At 54.1% G+C, this 21,107-nt stretch overlaps 1 non-coding gene across 1 annotated transcript; it reads left to right on the forward strand.

Annotated features, from left to right (window-relative positions):
• Positions 1–9,448: 9,448 nt before the first annotated feature.
• On the forward strand, positions 9,449–9,555 carry LOC112303497 (U6 spliceosomal RNA). The gene has a single exon (XR_002974648.2). It is a non-coding gene; the product is annotated as a U6 spliceosomal RNA (small nuclear RNA).
• The last annotated feature ends 11,552 nt before the right edge of the window (positions 9,556–21,107 follow it).

The following is a 21,107-nucleotide window of genomic DNA, read 5'->3' on the forward strand; positions in this document are numbered from 1 at the left end:
GAAGGAAATGCTACATTTCAAAGAATAAAATTGCAATTTGCCCCCGATTCAAATCTGTAGGCCTCAGTCGAGAGCCCTCTAAAGCCGGCTGGAGCTCAGGAGTAGGCCTGGTGGGAGGCGGCTGGGTGAAGCTGCCACTTCTGGTGGAGAGAGACAGAGCTGGCCCAAGGCCCTTTGCCTTTGACCTCCCCAGTCTCTGCACCTCCCAGTGTGACCACTGACTCTCCAGTCCCATGTTGCACACTGTCTCTCTACTGTCTTCTCGTCATAGTCTCAGTAGCCTCTCAGGTCCACGTGAGGAGAGCGGACTCACGGGCAAGTCCACCCCTGAGCCCATTCCCAGAGTTCATCTCCCTTGGATCTGCAGAGACCGCCTTGTGCCCAGCACCAAGGGCAAAGTCACTCAGAGAGAGAGGGGAGCAGGGCAAGGACGGCTGGCTACTGCTGACTGAGTCGCACGGCCAGGAAGTAGAAGTTGCTCTTGTGGCTGGCCCTGTCCCTCAGGGAAGTTGAAAGCAGTTCTTCTGTCTCTACTGTCGTGGCTGGCTGGCTGGGGAGCTGGAATTTGCATTTTGTATCTGGCTTCTTTCATCCATTCATCTGTCCACCCATCCACTCATCCTACAAATATGTGCTGGGCACTGTGCTAATGCAGTAAGAGCAGACACAGTCTGGCCCCCATGGAGGTCTGGGGGGATGGCAGGCAGAACCCGATGGGTAGGAGTTGAATAATGATCCAAATAAATGAAAATGGTGGCAGTGCCTAGTGCTCCGAAGCAGGGATGCGATGCCCACGGTGCTCTGGCAGAGGATGAGGAGGGTAGCAGGGGGAGAAAGCCATACCAACTGTGGGGCAGACTCAGGGGTCCGGCTGGGATTCAGAGCCCGAGAGTACCTCTGACCACTGTGAATGCGAGGAGCCCTTCACATTCAGAGCCTTGATTTCCTGAAAATCAGGATGATCCAATAATTAGAGCACCTATGTCACAGGCATGTCATAGAGATGTAATGAGTCGAAATGAGTACAACCCTCAGCATGGTGCCTGGGCCCTGGCAAATGCTCTCATGTAGCACTTCAGCTCCTAGCAAGCATGGACTACAGATAAATAAATCCATAGTGCACTTTATAGGAAGGTCTGGCCACAGCAGTAATGCAAGGGGTGTGTGGAAAGTTCTACTGGGTCACATACCTGTAGTTCCACCTCGATGGCATGTTAGAATCATCCAGGTGTATGGTGTGCACCCCAAACCAATGAAATAACCAGGGTATCTGAGGGTGCATCCCGGAGACATGAAAACGTCTGTCCCCCAGCCCGGTCAGTGCTGTGACAGAGACTGGTACAGGGCTGTGCAAATGCAGAGAAGGGGACCATTAATTCTTCCCAGGTACAGGGTTGGGGGGTGGAGAAAGGAGAGGCTGCTGCAGACTTGATGGTGGCAAGCTCAGAAGGCACAGCACCTCAGGCAAAGGCTCAGAGTCACTGTATGGGGGGGGGGCGGGGACGCAAGCCGAGAAGTCTCTCGAGCATGGAAGGAAGTGGCAAGAAAGTAAGCAAAGAGGGAGGTGGGGGAGTTAGTGCAAAGCGATGGGACTGGAGGAAGCAAACTGGAAGGAGCAGACCTGCAGGAGGAAGTGCACTGATGAGGAGGCTGACCAGGACAGCGAGACGAGAGTAAAAATTTTCTCGTCTCCCACTGTCCTCCGTCTCCATCTTCCCTCGGCTGATGGAAGAGTAGGCATTTCCCATCGTGCATGCGCACACCCACCCAAGTGTACACAGAGGCATACTCAGCCATCACACTTACCTCACTGGGGGTTCAAGAGACAGTCACAGTTTGGCACCAGTTTTATTGAAGCAAATTCAGTGAATAAGCAGCACAGGACTCCAGTTTGCTCCGCTCAGCTGCTACGGAGTCTAAGGCCTGGTGTCCTGAAGAGGGCCCGGGGTCTGGGGCTGCCTGCCTCTGTCTGCCCTCCCCAGCCTCCCCTTCCACCCCTACCTCAGAGCCTCCCCACACCATCCCTGCAAACGCCCCAAGCCACGCTGCCAGAAATTGGGGCAAAAGAGCTGCTGGGGAAATTCAAAGCAAAACAGCCAGCAGGCTCTTCAAAGTCCATCTCCAACAAAGGACTGAGAGGAGGCAGGAAGAAAAAGGCGCCGGCCAGCAGGGGGTTGGCCCTTCTGCTGCTATGACAGTCCCCAGGGAGAGGTGCGCTGTCTGAGGAGGCAATTAGAGCCCGCAGGCTCTCTGATCTTCTGCAGAGCCCCTCACAGGCCCTTCAACAATCCCGCCAGCAAGCTGGGGGCTCAGCAGTGAGGGAGGTGAGCCCAGAACCGGAAAGCCAGAGGCTGGGACGCTGTCCAGCTCTGCTGCCATTGACTCACACTATGTGACTTTGAGCACGTTATAGCCATCCTCTCTGCACCCCAGTTTCCTTATCTGTAAAATGGGGGTAATGGGACCCAGGCACTTGGGCCAGATTCTCTAGAAGCAGAGCCTGAGACAAGAATTCTCGTGCAAGTGACTTACTGGGAGAAACCTGGGGGGAGAAAAGGAAACAGGACAGGCTTTGGAAGAAGGCAGGCAGAGCCACGGGCTCAGCTGAGGTCTGGTCTGGGCAGGGAGCCGTGGAGCGTGGATAGCACGTGGAGTTGTTACCCTGAGGCCAGGACAGGGCTTTTGTACCTGTCTTGGGGGAGGCACACATCTTCATCATTCCCCTGCTATGGGCACCTGAACACTGGCCCCCCAAAATGTCCACATTCTCATCCCCTGAACCTGCTGGTATGTTACCTTCTAGGTAAAAAGGGACTTTGTGGTTAAGGGCTTTGAGACAGGGAGGGTATTGTGGGTCAGCTGAGAAGGGCCAGTGTGGTCATAGGGTCCTTATAAGGGGGAGCAGGAGGATTGGAGTGAACAGTGGGGGAGGTGACAATGGGGCCAAGAGGCAGGATTGATGCAGGGGAGGGACCACAAATCAAGGAAGGCAGGGGTGGTTTCTAGAAGCCTCTGGAAGGAACTCAGAGCTGCTGACACCTTGATGTTTGGCTTCAGACCTCCAGAACTGTGAGAGAATACATCAGTGTGGTCTTAAGCCACTAAGTGAGTGGCAACTTGTAAGGGAAGCAATGGAAACCCACACGGCTGCCAAGGGTCAGTGGCCACATGACGTCCAGGCTGAAGGTCCTGGTTCCAATCTGTGGCACAAGTTGTCACTGCTCCTGCCAGATGAGCGCCTTCCGTGTGCCACACAGGTATCTCCGATCCCCTTGGAGGCTTCTTGCCAATTCCGATCGTCCCACCTCACCCCTCAGCTTCTGTGGCACCTCTGGCTTCAGGAGAGGAGAGCCGGAAGCCAGAGTGACCCTCAGCCAGTGGCTGAGGGCCTCGCCTTGAGTCTGACCAACTCCAAGGTGAAACCTGTATCAGAAAGCACCGAGGTGTGACACCCTGGCTGGACCCCTGCCCTGCCCTGCTCTGCCCTGTTCCCCCCCCCTCCAGTTCCCTTGGGAGCATGTCCTTAATGCATCCATTGATTGGTTTCCACTGAAACCGAGTCTCAGGGGAGCTGCCCTGAGGAGTGGTGTGCCAGGGGCTTCTCCACCCAGTCCTGGCCATCATGCCCCAGGGCAGGCAGGATGTCAGTTCTCATTCTGACCAGCTCAGGGCCACCTGGGGTTCAACCAGCGTCTGCATCCAGACACCACAGATGGGCTTTTATTCCATGGATGCCACCACCTCTCACAGTCCTCTCCCCAAGCCTCTCTCCAGCCCTTGGGAAACAGAATAAACACCTGCCTTTCCTGCGGGCAGAGATGGTTGGGTGCCATGAGCTGGGTGCAGGAAAAGGGCCGCCATACCTCCCTTCTGGCCCCAGCCTGGGTCCCTGAAATGGGACGGGGTCGGGGGAGGTCTGAAGGACCTGATGGGCCCTGAAATGTGGGTGTGGAAGTTGTGGTCCCCTGAGGCCGTGAAAACTATTGAAAACTGCATAGACTTTGCATTGACTTTGGGGCAAATCCTGGCTATTGATTTACCCTTGTCCCACCTCATTCTCTCCTCCATAAGTAACCTCCACCTCGTGTGGTCGTGGGCAGGAAGGACGGAAGGAGTAACAGGCGGGAACGTGGCCAGGACCGAGCCTGGCCTGGTGGGGCATAGTTCTCCGCTCCATCCATCTCTCTGAGCCTCAGTTTCATCTATGAAATGGAGGTAATTATACCGCAGTCCTCGCTTATCTGTGGTTTTGCTTTCTGTGGTTTCAGTTACCCGCAGTCAATCACGGTCTGAATTTGTTAAATGGAAAATTCCAGAAATAATGAATAAGTTTTAAATCGTGAGCCCCATCCTGAGAAGTGTGATTAGGTCTCTCGCCATCCCGCTGCGTCCTGCCAGGGGTGTGAATCATCCCCCTGTCCAGCGTCTCCACGCGGTATCGCTCCCTGCCCATTAGTCACCTGGAAGCCACCTCAGTTACCAGACTGATGGCCCAGTGTAGCAGCGCTTTTGGTCAAGTGACTGTTATTTTACTTAAATGGCCCCAAAGTGCAAGAGTAGTGAGGCTGACAATTTGGATATGCCAGAGAGAAGCCCTAAAGTGCCTCTTTTATGTGAAAAGGTGAAAGTTATTGATTTAAGAAGGAAAGAAAAAAACACTGTACTCTGAAGTTGCTAAGATCTATAGTAAGAACAAATCTACTGTGAAATGGCCTAACTTATAAACGAAACTTTATCAGAGGTATGTATGCACAGGAGAAAACGTAGTGTACACGGGGTTCTATACCATGTGGGATTTCAGGCATCTGCAGAGGGTCTTTGAAGAATGTAACCCCGCAAATAAGGGGGACTATTTTATCTGGCACACAGTAATAACGAAGAATGACTCGGCATCCTAAGAGGCTGCCCTGGGGGTCAGGAATATGGTCTCTGGAGCCCCTATCCTGGGTGACCCTGGACTAGTCACTTAACCTCTCTGTGCCTCCATTCCCTCCCTGGGTTAGTGAGGCCTGCATGAGTGAATACAAGTGAATTGCTCAGAATAGCGCCCAGCACACAGTGAGTGCCGTATTATTGCCTATGCTAAGGGTGTAGCCAGCACTTTGCACCTTGTGAGTGCTCGGTGCAAACAATACCTGCTTTATTGTTGGAGTATCCCGGCCCCTATAGTGAGGAAGGTCACCCTACACACCTCCACAGCCCTAGGGCTTCCATCCACAGTCTCCCAGAGCCCCAGTGCATTGGTGATTAGGCTCAAGCCGGTTGGGTGGAGTTGATTTTGTGAGGAGCATGGACCCTGCAAACCCTCTCTCTCTACTGTCTCAGGGGCTTGTCAGGCCTCCAGCTCTGGTCTCAGACACACCCCTTCTATTCTCTTCTCTCCCCACCCAAGGCCAGCCTTCCCCTGCCTTGCTCCCTGCCCTCTATCAGCTAATCCTGTGACTCCAGCTAATCCTGGAGCTGGGCCAAGGATGCTGTCAGGATGCTGTGCTTCCCACAGATGCTTCCCAAAGCTCCTGGGGGCACATGGTCTGCCATCTCTGAAAGTCTGCCAACCTCTGGGGCCCTCAGGGCTGCTACCTGCCTCTTCTGCCCAAAGAACAGTCTGACGCAGCAGCCCCGTCCAGGAGGAGGAGGCCCCTGGCAATGGCCTGCAAACACCTCTCCCACGCCCTTGACTCTGTGTTTGCGTGGGTGCATTCCTGCCCAAATGGAGAAAAGCAGCTTCCAGAATCTCAACCTGGTGCCTCTGGTACTGGAAGCATCAGCTGTGGCGGCTTTTACTATCTTCCTGGACTAGACACACCTGGGCTGCAGGGTCCATTGTCTCCCCTTCCGGGGCTCAAATGCCCCGGACTCACTGGGCAGCCTGGAGTTGGACTGCCGAGAGAAGGGGGCTCCATTTGGCCACCTCCCCTTCTCAATGGCCAGATCAGAAGCCCCCCATCACCTCCAGTGATCCCAGGACCTCAGCTGGCCAACCAAAGGGGCTGGGGCCAATGCATTTTCATGGGACAGGTGAGGGTTGGGTTTGAACCTGAGCTACCTCCTTGTTAAATAAAACCAACCTAGAAAACAAAGAGTAAAACCCTCCAAAGCCACCCATATGGAGTTCAGCCAAGCACAGGTTGATGTCAGAGTCCCAGCCCTGTCAAAGATGCTGACGACCCGGCTCTGGGCTGCGGTGGGGCTCAGGGGTGAAGGCACACATCCCTCCCTCCGCCGGGACTGTCACCGTCTAGTGGGAAACAGAGACTGGAGGGCTCCAGCCCCATGGAAGCTCAAGGAACTGTGCCCAGGGGACCAGCACCCAGGCACGCAGAGGCACCGTGAAGTTCTCTGCAGGTATCCGAGGCCTCTGCAGGGAGTGCTCATCACACAGTGCGTGTATCTCCTTTCCCTCCACGACCCCGCTGACATTGCTGCTTTGGGGGCTTCCTTCTTTCTCTCTTGTCCTCTCCACCTCCTCCTTCTGGAAGCAGCCCCCAGCCTCACTTGCTTCAATCTCTTCTCTCTTAGATCCTGCCCCCTACATGCTCCCTGGTTCCCCACTTCTCACACACTCCACATTCCCCTTGTATAGACTTCTGTTGCTTGAATGTCTCCCCCCATTGCCGCCACCACCCCCACTGCCCTTCTCCCCAACCAAGACACCTCACTGGGCTTGATCCCTGAAGGGAACTCCGATGGCTACCAATGCCTCAGTCTGGTTTCAAATTAAAAGAAGCTCAGCTTTGTCAAGGGCTAAAATGGTCATGAAGTTTTACACTCAAACACAAGGCTGCAAAGGCATTTCCTGGCCTTGAGATTAAAGGAGATGATGCAGGTGAAGCTCAGCCCACATTTTCACCTGTGGAGGCTGTACTCCCAGGAGGCTACTTCACGCTGAGGCCTCAGACCACCCTAGGGAGGTCTTTGCTCTCCTCGGCCATCAGGGTGCTTTGGAGAGGAAGCTTGCAAGGACTTGCAGTGTGGGTGACACTGGAGAATGGAGGGGGCACCAGGGATGGAGTCACGTGACAATCTTCAGGCACGAGTGTGAGGGGTGCAGGTGCGTGTGTGTGCATATCATTGAGAGGTGAGAATAGGGAGGTGTGTTGTGGGGACGTCCTGCTGAGTCTCATCACTCCCTTGGGGTCGCACTTAGCTGCTCTGCCTTGCTGCCACCGCCATGCTGGCCTCGGGAGGGCACTGGGGTCAGCACAGTCCCTTGGGGCTTGGCCTGAGCCCCTTTCCCTAGTTCCCTTCAGCGGCGCAGACACTAGTTATCATTTCTGAGTGATTTTGCAGGAAGAACAGGCAAAAACCAGATTATACAGGGGCCGGCGCAAATAACGCCCCTTTTTTATTACAAAATATTTTATCACAAAATCATAAGCATGCAATTCTGTAACATAACAATATGAAACTCAAGCACACCATATGACATTTTAGGTGAAATGTTCAAATTAAAATTATACATTATTACCCCCATATTATTACCCAACCAACCACACTCCAGCAGGCCTTGCTTCTGCCGGACCCGGTATTCCTGCTGGTTGGCTGCCCCATAATTATCGCTTGAGACCTGGTTTCTGGTTCCAAGAGACTCTGAGGAAGCAGCAACGACATTTTTGGGCCCCTGGTTCTTCACCCGAAGATAACCACAAAGACACCTGCCCGTCCTGGGCAGACACACTCTTCTGCATGCTCTCTGCTGACTGAGGGTCAGCTGTGGTTCACGGGCATCGAGCAGGCGGGATGGGACTTCCACGTACGACCACTGCTGCCCTGCACGGGCACTGTGCTCTCAGCTTCACGTCATTCACCCGTGACACAGGCCCAGGTACATCGCGTTCCTCGTCTGAGGTCACAGAGTTAGAAATAGTATCTGCATTGATGGAACGTGCTCTGCGCCCGGTGGAAAGCGAATCCATACTATACAATGTGACGGCCCTGGACCCTCCTAAAACAGCAGTAAAGGCTCAGATGCTGTTATTGCCCCATTTCACAGAGGAGGAAAAGGAAGATCACAGAGGGGAAGTGATTTGTCCAAGGTCACCCAGCTGGTGCGAGGCAGGGCTGGGGCGCGGGTCCGGGAGTGGCGGAAGGAAGCTGCATCCCTCCGTTCTCCCAGGCCGTCTTGAGGAGGAAATGAGCAAACACAGAAGCTCCTAACTCTGAGAGCTTTGCCACTGGAACTGCAGTCAATTCATGGATTTACAAGGGCTCAAGCTTAATCTAGGCAAGAAGTACAGGGCTTTGGGAGGTGGCGCAGAGCCCAGCTCTGTCAGCAGCCTTGCCGACTCATAACAGGTTCTTCTCTTGGACTCAGCTAGAGCAGGAACTTAGGATGCCAGTGTCCTGGTCAGCTTCTGCCAGACCCCGTGCCTCTCCCTCCCCCACTAGCCACTGAGTGTTCCTGCCCCAGCCAAGTTCCTGGGTTATTCCTGGGTCAGCAGGTGGCCCTCCCTCCTGGTTCTGAGTCCCCATGGACCTTATTTTGTCTAGCCCTAGAGTAGGATCTCTGCTGTCCTCTCTAGTGGGGGGACTGGCAGCAGGGTGGAACCAGCACAGCTTCGGGTCCCAGGACCCTGAGTTAAATCTCAGCCCACTACGCACAACCTGTGTGACCTCAGGTACATTCACTGACCTCTCTGAGTCTGTTTACCCCTTATGGTGCAACCAACAGGAGTAATCTACCTGAAAATGACGTGAGGCTTTCTTCACCCCGCAGCCCTACCTCCCCTGCCTTGCTTTTTATTTTCAGTGAATATTACTTACATAGCACTTACTTCGTTCCTAGTGGTTTTGTAAACTATTTATTCTTAATTTAATCCTAATAGGAACCTGATGAGGGAAGCACTGTGACTATCTTATTTTATAGATGAAGACTCTGAGGCACAGAAAGGTTAAGTAACTTACCCAAGGTCGCACGGCTTTTTAAACAAATTAAATAAAATTAACATATAATTATATTACACACAGCTTTTAAGAGGCAGGAATCAAACCCAGGAAGGCTGGCCGTAGAGTTCACTCTTTTAACTAACTTCCATACTCCACACTGAGATAATGAGGGCAAAATATTTTAGTGCGCATCTCAACAAAGGGAAGTGCTTCCTAAGTGGCAGCTGTGGTTACTGTGTGACCTTGGGTACATCATTTTACTTCTGTAAGTCTCCATTAAAAAACAAATCCCTGAAATGGGACTAGTGCTACTTCTCCAACAGGTTTGTGGTGAGAATTCCATAAATAACGGCTGTGTGCCCTGACCAGTGTGGCTCAGTGGGTTGGATATTGCCCCACAAAGTAAAAGTTCACCAGTTTGATTCCCGGTCAGGGCACATGCCTGGGTTGCCTGCCTGGTCCCTGGCTGGGGGCGTGAGCAGGAGGCAGCCAACTGATGTTGCTCTCCCTCTCTTTCTCCCTCCCTTCCCTTCCTTCTAAGAATAAATAAATAAAATCTCTAGTGCTCGCTTCGGCAGCACATATACTAAAATTGGAACAATACAGAGAAGATTAGCGTGGCCCCTGCTCAAGAACGACATGCAAATTTGTGAAGTGTTCCATATTTGGGGGGCAGTGATGGAGGGTAAATGCAGACAACTGTAATTGAACAATAAAATAATTTTTTTAAATGTTTAAAAAAGTAAATAAACGAAATCTTTAAAAGAATCATGGCTGCAAAGGGTCATCACAGACCCTACCATAGAGCAGGCCATGGGCTTTGGTGGCCCTCCTCTCTGGGAGGGACAGGAGGAAAGGCGTTGGGACTGACGAGACAGGCACATTCACTGAGCCGGCAAAAGCAAAGTGTAGAAAAACCACCGCCTCCGGGGGCCCAGGTGATGCAACAGTTGACACAACAGATGTGCAGAGAACAGGTGCAAGGCCTGAGACAGGAGGTGGCATCTGGGGCCAGGCAGGGGAAGAAGGGTGTGAACGATGATGGGGCCCTTTAATCCTCACAGCAACCCTGAGCAAACAAGAGTCTCAGGGACAGGACGTGCCAGGACCTTACTCCTAGAAAGGGGTGGCGGCGGGCTTTGCACCCACGACAACTGGTGGCTTCTCTCCCCGCTTCCCAGACTGCCCATTGGCCCAATGAAGGGCCCCGGCTCTGGGGTCAAGGTGAAGAGTAACTATTTCCTTAGACGGTTTAGCAGAGAAAGGTGAGGGTCCCTCGTAAAGAGTCTTCCCAAACAAGCAGATGCTTCAATCAGCACCTGAACGGGAGAAGAGCCTGGCCTAGGGTGAGGCAGACAGGCAGGCAGCCAGTGAACCAGCAGCAGGGGAAGCCAGAAGCTGTCCTGGGAGGGGGCAGGGCCCAGCCAGGGCTCAAGGGAGGGTCTTCCTGGAGTCCAGAGAAAGCCAGAGGGGCTCCCCCTGCCTCTGCCCATCGTTCCAGAAGACATTTCCCATGCCCAGTGTCAGGGGGTCAGAGCTCCTTGCCCAGGACCTATGCCCAGCAGGTGACAGAGCCAGTCTGCTGTTTTCAGAGGCAAGAAAGCTACTTCCTGTGGCTCTAACTGTGCCCAGTGGAAAACCAAGCCTCTGGCCATGGCCTTCTCCTTCTTTCAGCCAGAGGAGGCCTGGGAGGGACTCAGCCAGGGCCTTCACCCTAAGAGGGCTGATCTGGTTTTTTCCTGGAGAGATGCCTCATAGCTTTTCCATTCTTCCTGTTGGTGATGACAGCCCAGCCTGAAGCTGGTTGCCCTAGACTGAGGTCATCCCAGTGAGGCCTGACCTCAGTGTTGCTATGGAGATGCTCAGGATGCCACTGCTACCTGTGAGCAGCACCTCTCCCCCAGAGGGAGTGGAAGGGGAGCATGGCTGATGTTGACTACGGCCACACTGCTCCTGGCTGCCCGGGTTGTTAGTCCCCAAACATGTGTTGCCAGATCTCAGGCCAGCAGGGTGGGCCAGGGGACTGTGTGGGGTATGTGTGTGTGTGTGGCTGGTGGCTCCATTGTGTGGGTCTGTGTTTGGGGCGCAGGGAGAGGTGTTTATGAGACCTCCCGGGGTGCCTCATTTCCTCTAGCCCTGGGCCCAGCTGGGATGCTAATCACTGTGCTCCTCAAGGACCCAGGCTGACATTCACAGCAACCTGGTCTCCATAGCAACTAGTTATGACATCATGAGGAAGCTCTGGACCCTTTAGCAGGAGCAAGAAAGCATGGATGCATGTTTAGGGGAAGAAAGAGCTTTCTGCTTCTCTTCCTGGGGCCCCTCATGTGAGAGGGAAGGTGGGCATAGAAACGTGGAGAGGGTGAGGGACTCAGACTGAAAATACCAGGTCTTTCTGCGAGTCACAAACCTACGTTTCCCTGGAGGTTTGAGCTAATCCTAAATGAAGTCTCTCTCTCCCTCGTCCTCCCCTCTCTCCATCCCTTAGAAATTGCATCTCAGTTTCCTCAACCATAAAATGGGGGTATTAGAAGTCACTCTTATGAAAGGTTTATATAGTGCCAGGCAGTGTGGTTTTCTCACTTACCTCCTCACGACCCAATCAAGTATTTTCCTCTTACTACTCTCCCTATTATAAGTGGAGGAAAATGAAGCATAGCAAAGGATTTGAACCCGGACGGCCTGACTTGAGAGTCGGTATTCACAGCCTCCCGCGCGCTCAGCCACTCCTCTGCCTCCAGCTGTGCTGTGACAAACAGCTCCAGGCGGCCCCGTCTCGCTTTGCACTGACAGCCTCTCGCTTCCTGTGAGCGCGAGGCGTGTTTCCTTTTCTGCCTTGGGGCTTGCACTCAGCACGGAGACGTGTGGGGGAAAGTTGGCTTCCACTGGGCCAGCCTCAACCCGTGGGCCATGGGAACTGATGGCGGAATGCTCCTGCCAGCCTGCCATCTGGCTGACAAGCCCGAGGGTCCTTCCACACACGGCTCAGAAGGTCCCAGCAGCACTGGGACTCAGTCACCCACAGCAGTGACCTGATGATGCGCTGCTGGATTGTCTGGATAGTGGGGGTTTTTTTCCCACTAGTATTTGTCCCTTGTTTCTGCTCACTAGAGTCACCTCCAAAATAAACTCCCTGCACACACGTTCTTACAATGGGTTCTGCTTTGAGGGGACCCTGGGTTAAAAGGGTCAGTACTAGAACGGCTGTGAGAGCAACCTTGCAGGGTGGCAGGTGGGGCTGGGTCACTTGGTGAGATGCAGCGGGGACTCTGTTATAGTGGAGGGTGGGGGGGTGACCTCTGGCACACTGAGCATCCGTTACTAAGACTGTCACCTGTGGGGCGTTGGGATAAGATGCGGGTAGAAGGCGGAGCCTGAGGTTATCTGGCAGCTCTGGTGCTGGACGGGCACGGGGCAATGAGCACTGTAAGGGCCGTGGGGTTGGCTGGCCTCTGTTAACTGGTCTGGAAGCTTCAAAGAAAGAAAGCTTCAGCCTCAGGTCAATCAAGCGTCAGTTCTGGATGTGCCTTGAAGCCCCAAATCCTCCCCGGCCCTCCTGCAGCCACGGTACCCTATGCTGAAAATCAGGCCCGGGGTGGAACTAGGGGCAGCGGGGCTGCGAAGGAGCGTGAGTGTACGCTCCCTGAGCAAAGCCAGAGCCCTGCCGGGGACAGACTGGAACCCTGAGTTGGGGACACTTTGGTAGATGATTCTGAGAATGTGAAATTTTGGGCATCGAACCCCTGTAATTCAGCCAAACACCCACTGCCCAGTTAGAGCAGGAGCTAGGCTGGGCTCGCCTCCCCCACCTGTCCCCTGCTCAGGCTCAGCTAGTGTGTGTCCTCGAGCCGGGCCCCAGGCCCCCCAGCTGGTCTCATGTCAGATGAGCACGGGATGACTAGAGTCTTAAGCAGAAACACAACCTGGCAAAAGTGGGGACTCGGGCTGGGCTTGGGCCTAACTGGGCCTGGTTCTAATCAAAGTACTAGTAACAGAGCCGCCCTCTGAGATCTCACTAAATGCCGGGCTTTGTACTGAGCTCTTCAGTCCACAGTGTCACAGGATTACACATGGAGACAGGGGGTAGGGCTGGGAGTCGAACCCAACTTCCCGCCCTCTGAAGTATGTGCTCTGCCCTTGTCTGCGGCCTGCTTATTCTGAGAGTGTAACAGCCTCACCAGATATCTGAGGTTCAGAGAAGACCAGTTTGGCCTGGTGGGAAGATCCAGGTAAGCTTCCCAGAGCGGTGACCTGGGAATCTACACCGCGTCAAAAGAGCTGCACGAATGCAGAACGTGGTTAGGTTATTATTAAGCATCTGTAATGAGGCCCTGTCTTGGAATCTAGTTTCCAGAAATGGCTCAAGACCACACACATCAGGGCAAGCATGAGCTCTAGGCATCGTCCCCTGCTCAGACAGAGGGCAGCCCTGACTTTAGCAGCTCCCGCACTACAGTGCCATCTCGGCTCCTCCTCTCTGAGGTAGGAGCCCTGGGGAGGTGGGGCGGGAGGGGCGCAGCCCAACTTAGGTGTTTCTGGCCTGGTTGGAAGTAAGGCTGTATTGGCTGGGCTCTCAGGTTTTGAGTCACAGACACCCACTCAAGCTGGGTTCAGCAAAAAGGGAGGACTTCGTTAAGAGGCTCAGATGGTGTCTTCCAGAATGTTCACCCTGAGCTGGCAAGAAGGGCCAGACCGGGGGAGATTAGGGCTGGCCAGAGAGCCGTCAGGTTCTTCTCTCCCTCCTCATCTCGGCTCCTCCCTGACAGCTGGCTGCGTTCCTCTGTCTCTTTGCCAAACACAGCCTTCCATTCCTCAGAGGCCATGGCGACCCTGAGCAACTGTGTGCCCTCTTCTGGCTCCATGCAGAGAGACCAACTAGCTGTGTCCTTCCCTCTCCTTTCCTTCAAATCCAAATGTTTGGGAGAGAGAACTGATTGGCCCAGACTGGGTCACGTGTCCAGCCTGAGTCTAATCACCCATAGTTAGGGTGTGGTGTGCAGAACTGTCCTGCCCCTCCCTCCCATGGGGATGGGGAGGGAGGAGTTGCTGTAGACAGAAGGGTCTTTGGCTCATAGGCTGGGCCAACCTCCCAACAGTGGCCATAGCCAGGGACCTACCACTGTGTCTGCCTCCCACCTTCTCTTCTCACCCCCACTATAGCCAAATGCCCACAGAGAACATTTTTTAAAAATGTACAACTGCCTCTAGGTCTCAAGCAGTCTGCAAGTCATCAGCTAAAGCTTTATCCCATCAGTGGAGTTAATAATATTCTCATCCTTATCATTATCATTATCTATCACTTACTGAGAGCTTCCCATAGTCCAGGCACTGGGCAGAGCCCTTTACAACATTATTTTTTCATTTAACCTTCACAAAAAATACTAGGAAGCAGATGGCATTATTATCCTTGTACAGAATTATAAACTGAGGCACAGAAAGGTGAAGCCCCCTGCCGATGCCAGCCTGGAGTGGCAGAGCTGATACTGGGCATGCTCAGCTCTGTACTGGAGGCTGTTCTGGGGCTTGTGGTTGGTGAATGAGGCCTGCCCCGCTCCCATCCCAAGCAAGAAGCTCAGGGCCAGGACTGGCTGAGCATGAGGCTCAGCTGGGAGGGGTCACCAGAGAAGGGGGTATCCTGAACGGGTCAGCTGAAAAGACAAAAGACAATATACCCCAGTCCCACCCCAGTGCCTGGCTTAGCACACACATTCCTTCCTTCCCCCCTGAAACTCTCCCTCATGTCAAATGTACTCTTCTAACATAAATGACGCACCGGTCTAAGGAAAGCACCACTTGTGAACTTGAATGCACAGGCGTGAGCTGAGAAATCATGAAGCACTTCCCCTCCCACTGGTGAGAGAGCTCCACAGGCTTCAGGGTAAAACGGTCAGGTGCTGGATTCCACTTCTGAGAGTCTCCTCGGGGCCTGGAGCAGGTCATGGGACAGAGGCAGCAGCTCTGGCTACAGTTTAGACAGTGGGGCACTTCAGCAAGAATATCCTTTGGTCGGGCGGACCAGGGATAGGAAAGAATGTTCTGGATGGTAGGGCGGGGACAATATTCCCCTCCGGAAGACTGAGCCACAGCCTGAGCTCCACCCCCACCTTTTTTTTTTCTTTTAAACAAACCATCAATTAATGAGCAGTTGTGTTCCAGGCACCATGCCAAGCAGGTTACACAGATCCCAGCCACTACCATTTGTCAGCCTCGGGGAAACATATTAATACTCTGTGAAAATACTCTGTGAAATTCTCGGGGAAAACTTTTTAATACTCTGTGCTTCGGCCTCCTCATCTGTGAAATGGGTTTAATAACATGCCTATCTCACAGGGGTTTGTGAGGATTCAATGAGTCAAAACAGCAGCAGTCTTAGTGATTTGGGTATTATTTATATATGTTCATCAGTTTAATCTTCACAATGACCCTGAATGGAAGGAACAATTGTCCTCCTCTAGGATGGGCCCGAGGAGGCGTTAGCAGTGGGCACCGCAGCCTGGGTTATTTAGAACTGGGGAGCTGGGTTAGGCGATCTGGCAAAGGCTGGCAAAGGCCCTGTAGCCAGTAAGGGGCAGAGGCAGGATGTGAATGTTGAGGTGGGACCCTAAACCAGCAATATTAGCACAAAAGTTACGTCCGCTGGTGGGTGGGCATTGCCCTGCTCTCTACCGCTCCTGAGGGCCCAGGGGTTCTGGCCTGTACCTCTGGCCAGGGTGGAGCACTGCAGGGCTCTCCCGAGCAAAGTGCTCCCAGCAACCGGGTGTGGGCTACTCCACCTCCGTCATGGCTTCCTTTCCCAAAAGCCACCCTGAGCCAAGACAGCAGCGGGTCCCATCAGCCCTTGTGGATTCTGGATGGTCCCTGCCACAGTCAGGGACATATTCCCACCGACTTCCTCTCCGGCGCGCTCTGGTGCATACGGAGAGCCTCTGGCAAACGTCAGGAGCTGCCAAAGCCTGTGGTTACTTTACTCATTTTATTAATAAATGTGCAGTGATGTGAACTCACGGAAACTGCTGCCTGGGAACAGGAGTGGCAACATGCTCTGGGGAGTTTCCGGCGGGATCGCGGTGACGGGGTCCACGGGGAGAAGGGAAGCTGGCAGCCAGAGGGGCCAGCTTGGGCATCTGGGGGCATCCGAGGAAACTGGGTTTGTAAAGACCTTTTTGGGAAAAGGAGAGTCGGGAGGGACTGGATGAGCAAAACCTGTAGCTCTGTGCCTCCAGCCAGAAGACTTTGAGCAGCTTGGGGTTGAAGGTCTGGCCTAACTCAGCAGCAGGCACCGACACGTCTTCCCCCAGGGGTGGCTGGACCTTGGGGGTGCGCAGCATGGGGTGAGGGTGGGGGTAGATGGCAACAGTACAGCACCTGCAGAGGATCTTAAATCCCAGAGCAACGAGGGAGGCATCTCGGCCTGATGCTGGGCTCCATGTGGGGGGAGGGCCCGAGCCTGGCACACAGCAGACCCTCAGCGTGCATGGCTAGCATTACCGCACCTTTCCAGAATGCTATAAAGAGAAACACCCAGAAACGTCATGCCTCATAAGCACAGGCCAGAAAAGTGGGCCTTTGTGCAGAAGTAGCTGGTGGGAAACCGGGCATGGGGCAGGCTCTAGGCCTCCAGGCCTCCAGGGAGGGCTTCGTGTGCAGGCACAGAAGTGCCCCTCTCCAGCCAGGATGAGTGTTCTCTTCTATTACTGGCCAGTGAATAAATAATCTGGAAGACTTGCCAGGATCTGCCGTTTACCCTTTAAGGGAATGAACTTCTGGTTCACTTGGGGAGTTAAAAAAAAAAATCCTCCCAGACCAGAGCCTGGGCTGGGGGAAGTGTTTCTGCTAGTCGTTGTCATGGAAGGAGCTAGATGGGTGGTGTGGTGCTGATGGAACCTGAAGATTCCCAGGAGAGGGTCCCTGCCCACCAAGTAGGCCTGGTGGGATGTTTGAGGGGACCCTTGGCACTACCTGGACAGTCACCTCCTGCAGGAAGCCAGCACAGCCTAGGTGGCCGAACCCTGGGCTCCTCTCATCACAGACCAGGGCGCTCATGCCCTTTAACCCAGCAAAACAGCGTGTGATCGCACATAGTCAATGTATTTACTCATTTATAAACAATAATCAGCCCTGGCTGGTGTGGCTCAGTGGATTGAGTGCTGGCCTGTGAACCAAAAGGTCACCGGGTTGATTCCCAGTCAGGGCACATGCCTGGGCTGTGGGCCAGGTCCCCAGCTGGGGGCGTGTGCAAGAGGCAACTGACTGATGTCTCACACATTAGTGCTTCTCTCCCTCTCTTCCTCCCTCCTTTCCCTTCTCTCGAGAAATAAATCAGTAAAATCTTACAGAAAACAATAATCACGCGCTACTGCACTAATGTATTGTGAATGTTATTGAACATGCAGAGAAATAAATGAAAAATTAAAGTAGATTAAAATAAAAGTATTTTAAAATGTTTTAATAATTGTGAATGGTTTTATGCTATCATTAGCTAAAATCTCAAAGCAAAAATCTATACTTGTGGTCAGGCTCATTAGCATTAATCGTGGATATAAGCTCTTCTTGCAAATTGCTTTCTCACTCGTGTTTGAAGTTCAAGGGCCGTGCTCTCATTCGACCCAATTCCAGGGTCATCGTCTCTTCCTCGCCTGTGGCTGTCGCTGTGACACCAGGGGGAGGAAGGGCCCACACTGTGTCCGGCTCTGGATTCCAGGGTTTGTGTTATGTTCACCGTTTTTCACTTCTTTTTCTCATTTCTTTTCAAGTCCTTTGTCCACTTGGTGAAAAATCGGTTGAAGGGTTTATCTATAAATCTGCTGACCTATTCTCACAGGAAAAGAAAAGTCCTTCAAAATGCTTAAAGGAAGGAAAAGGACCCTGCCCCAGCTTCCCCGTAGGGTCCAAGCCCCGCTATTCCCGGAGCCACAGCAGACATAAAGTGTCGATCCAGAAATAATCGTACAACTTAACTCTCTTTCTTTTTTGAGGGGGACAAAACGGACGTAGAAATAAGCCTCCTTAGGAGACCCCTGTGTCAGGCTCCTCACGGCCCCTTCACTTCCTAACCACTCATTGTTGCAAAGAGTAGCCAGAGGAGCTGGTAAGAATGTGGAACATGTGGATTCCATCAGGTCACTGCCCCACCCTTGCGTCCTAAGGGTCTGGCTGCTTCTGGAACCTCCTCTGCACTGCCACCTGCCCCCACACCTGCCTCACACTGCATCAGTCATGAAGGTCTCTTGGAGCCCCTTGGCCCCCGTCTCACACCTCCACCCAATACAACATGTGGCGGCTCCCTCTCATCCTTCAGGTCCCACTTCCAATGTCACCTCTCAGAGAGGCCAGGCTCCGCCTCTCCACAGCTCCCCCCCCCCCCCAACCACGCCTGCCCATTATTCTCTCTCTCAGGGCTCCTGTATGACCCTTAAGGCATCAATCACATTTGGTAACTACATAAATCTGCCACTGTCTCCGCCACTAGATTAGCTTGGGGACCACCAGAGAGCAGGCGCGCCTGCTTCTTTCACGGCTGTGCGCCCAGACCCCGGGGTGTTCCTGGTGTAGTACAGGTTCTCAATAAATAAATGAGCAACAGAAGAATGGATGAGGTCTTAGAGCGTCTACAAATGTTTTCCTGCACTGGGCTTGTCTTTTGGTCTCCGCTAGAAGCTACTGGGTGTCGGGACCTGGCCTCCTCACTCCCTGGCCTTGGACCTCTCCAGCCCCCCTTACCCCAGGCAGGCCCTGGCCCATGTGTTCAGAGGAAGCCTGGAGTGGTGTCCCAGGGGCAGAAGAGGGTATGAAGAACGAGGTGTCCAACTCCACTCCTTTGAGGGCTGGGAACCTGGAGTGCCGGAGAGGGGTAGGGCTGTCCCTAAAGACCCAAAGCCAGGCCAGGCCAGAGAGCCCTGCCAGGGTCACAGGTGAAGGGGTGAAGCGGGGTTCTCTTGGCCAAGTGAGCTGAGGTGCCCCGGGAAGTGTGTGGGTGTCAGGGGCAGGGGTGCTGTCGCCTGGGCTGGGCCTCCGTGAGGGGCAAGGGCTGGGGCCTGACTTCGCCTTCTCTGGGCACTGGAGTTTGTGCTCATCGAACCTTCTTGGGGACCCTCCTGGGATGTCCGCACAGGCTGGTCAAGGAGGCCCAGATGAGGCTCAGAGACGGCTCTGAGTTCACCCCCGGAGCCTGGAGTCATACCCGATCCCTCCTGTACAAGGGGCCTCCTCCCCTCCCCCTCCCATTCGCCACACCTGGCCCCTCAGCCCCCTTCCGGTCAGGCCCAACAGCAGTTGTGAGGCAGTCTGCTGACCTGGCTCCCCTGTGGCGGGCGAGCTGGCACACAGGGGAGGAACAATCACCAGCCTCACCCAGTTGTCAACAGGTGTGGCTCCTCCCCTGGTATCACCCCCGTTCTTCCCCCTCCCCCCTCCCCCAGCCTTCTGCTCACTGCCTGCCTCTGAAAAGAAATAAAATCTGACCCTCTAGGACACCTTTGAGAGAAAGCAGGAGAAAATACCTCCTTTCAAGAAAGGGACCCAGAGGGACGCAGAGTGACCCTTGTTTTACCAGATTCCTTGATAGTCTCTTTTTCATGAAGCTCTTTAAAGGACCATTTTAAAGAAAACTGAAGCACAGGGGAAAGGTGGGGTAGGAGGTGCCGGGGACCATTTCTAAACGTCCTTCCCTGTTTGGGTCTCAGTTATAATGAAATGATTGTCCGTGACAACCCAAAGCCAACCATGTCCCATTCTGGACAGCAGGCTCCAAGGAGGAGCTGGAAGGTTCTTAAAAGGTGGGGACTTGCTTTGGGCCTTGAAGGACTTGCAGGAGGTGGGGCAGGAGCAGAGCCACAGCAGGGGAGGCAGGGCTGGGTCCCAGGCAGCCTGGGCCTCCTTGCAGGGGAGGGAGGAGGCTGTTAGAGGGAAGCAGGTGTAATAGAAAGAGCTTCAAGCCAGGAATCAGGGCACTAGGGCTCCAGCCCCAGCTCTGTCAGTGACCTGCAGTGAGCCCTCTGCCCCTTCTCAGGCCCGTTTCCCCATAGGTGAAACTGGAGGGACAGGTGAACCACGTGAATTCTGAGCTCCTCTGGCTCTCATGGGGCCTGAGAGCCCCTCCCTGCCCTGCTGGGCCACCTCCTTCTTGCTCTAGCTGAGGTGGAAGCTGTCAGGCCACTTCTCAGGCCATTGGCAGCTTGGGATTGGGCCTGCTAATACCCCTTAAACCTGCTTCTTCCTGACCGCTGTTGCAGAGTGGCTACAGGGCAGCGGGGGTGGGGGGCTCCTCTCCCAGGAAGAGAGGACTTTGTGCCTTGGCAGAGGAAGGAGGCAGGCCTGGCCTCTGTCTGCCCCAGCCCCAGCCAGCAGCCCTCAGGCCATCTGTTCCTCTGCCTAGGCTCCAACAGAGAGGCCATTCAGCGTTGTGCCTGAGTCTACCCCCCTTCCCTGGCCCAGGCCTGAGCAGATGGCCCACCTGCCAGCTCTCCATAGAGCTCAGGAGCCTTGAGGCCCAGCTGGGTTTGGGGGCAGTGGGGTCTGCCCTTCTTTTACAGGAGTGATCAGCACCAATTCCAGGCCCTGGGCCCCTACTTCACTGGGAGTCTGTTGCCAAGCCTGAGGCCCTCTCTGCCTCCCACTGCCCAGCCAGCCCTGCCCCTGACCATTCAGAGGGGCACCTTGAGGGCTACAACCTCAGATGCCACCAGACCAGGCTCCTGGGTGCACACAGCTCCTCAGAGGATCAGCCAGACTGGACCCCGAGTCCCCGGCTTCTGATGAGAGTTCACTGCCTCCCAGCTGTGATCCCAGATGGCACCAGACCAGTAGGTTGGGGTGGGGGTAGGGGGTTAGAAATGCAGATCCCCTGGCTCCCCCTCACAGATTCTGACCCAGGAGGTCCGGAGAGGACCCTATTAATCTGCACTCTTGGTAAACTTTGCAGGTGATTTCCAGAAGTTCTCACAGGCATTGCCATCAGCTCGCAGTCTCTGTTTATTTCTAGCCCAAATGGCAGTTAAACACCTGTGACCTAGGCAGGGCAGGACTAACTATCCCCGTTTGAAGGGTGAAGGCATTGAAGCCCCAAAAGGCACACAGTTAAACCAAGTAAAGTTCACACAGTGAGTCTGGCCAAAGCCAGGCCTGGTACTGAATACTTTGGCTTTGTAGTTAATGGCTTTTGGGCAACAGCCCCCTGCCAGGTCCCCAGGGGGGAGCAGGGTGGCCCAAACAAGGCCGCCACT

This window comes from Desmodus rotundus, chromosome 5 (assembly GCF_022682495.2).
Source record: "Desmodus rotundus isolate HL8 chromosome 5, HLdesRot8A.1, whole genome shotgun sequence".
NCBI lineage: Eukaryota > Metazoa > Chordata > Mammalia > Chiroptera > Phyllostomidae > Desmodus > Desmodus rotundus.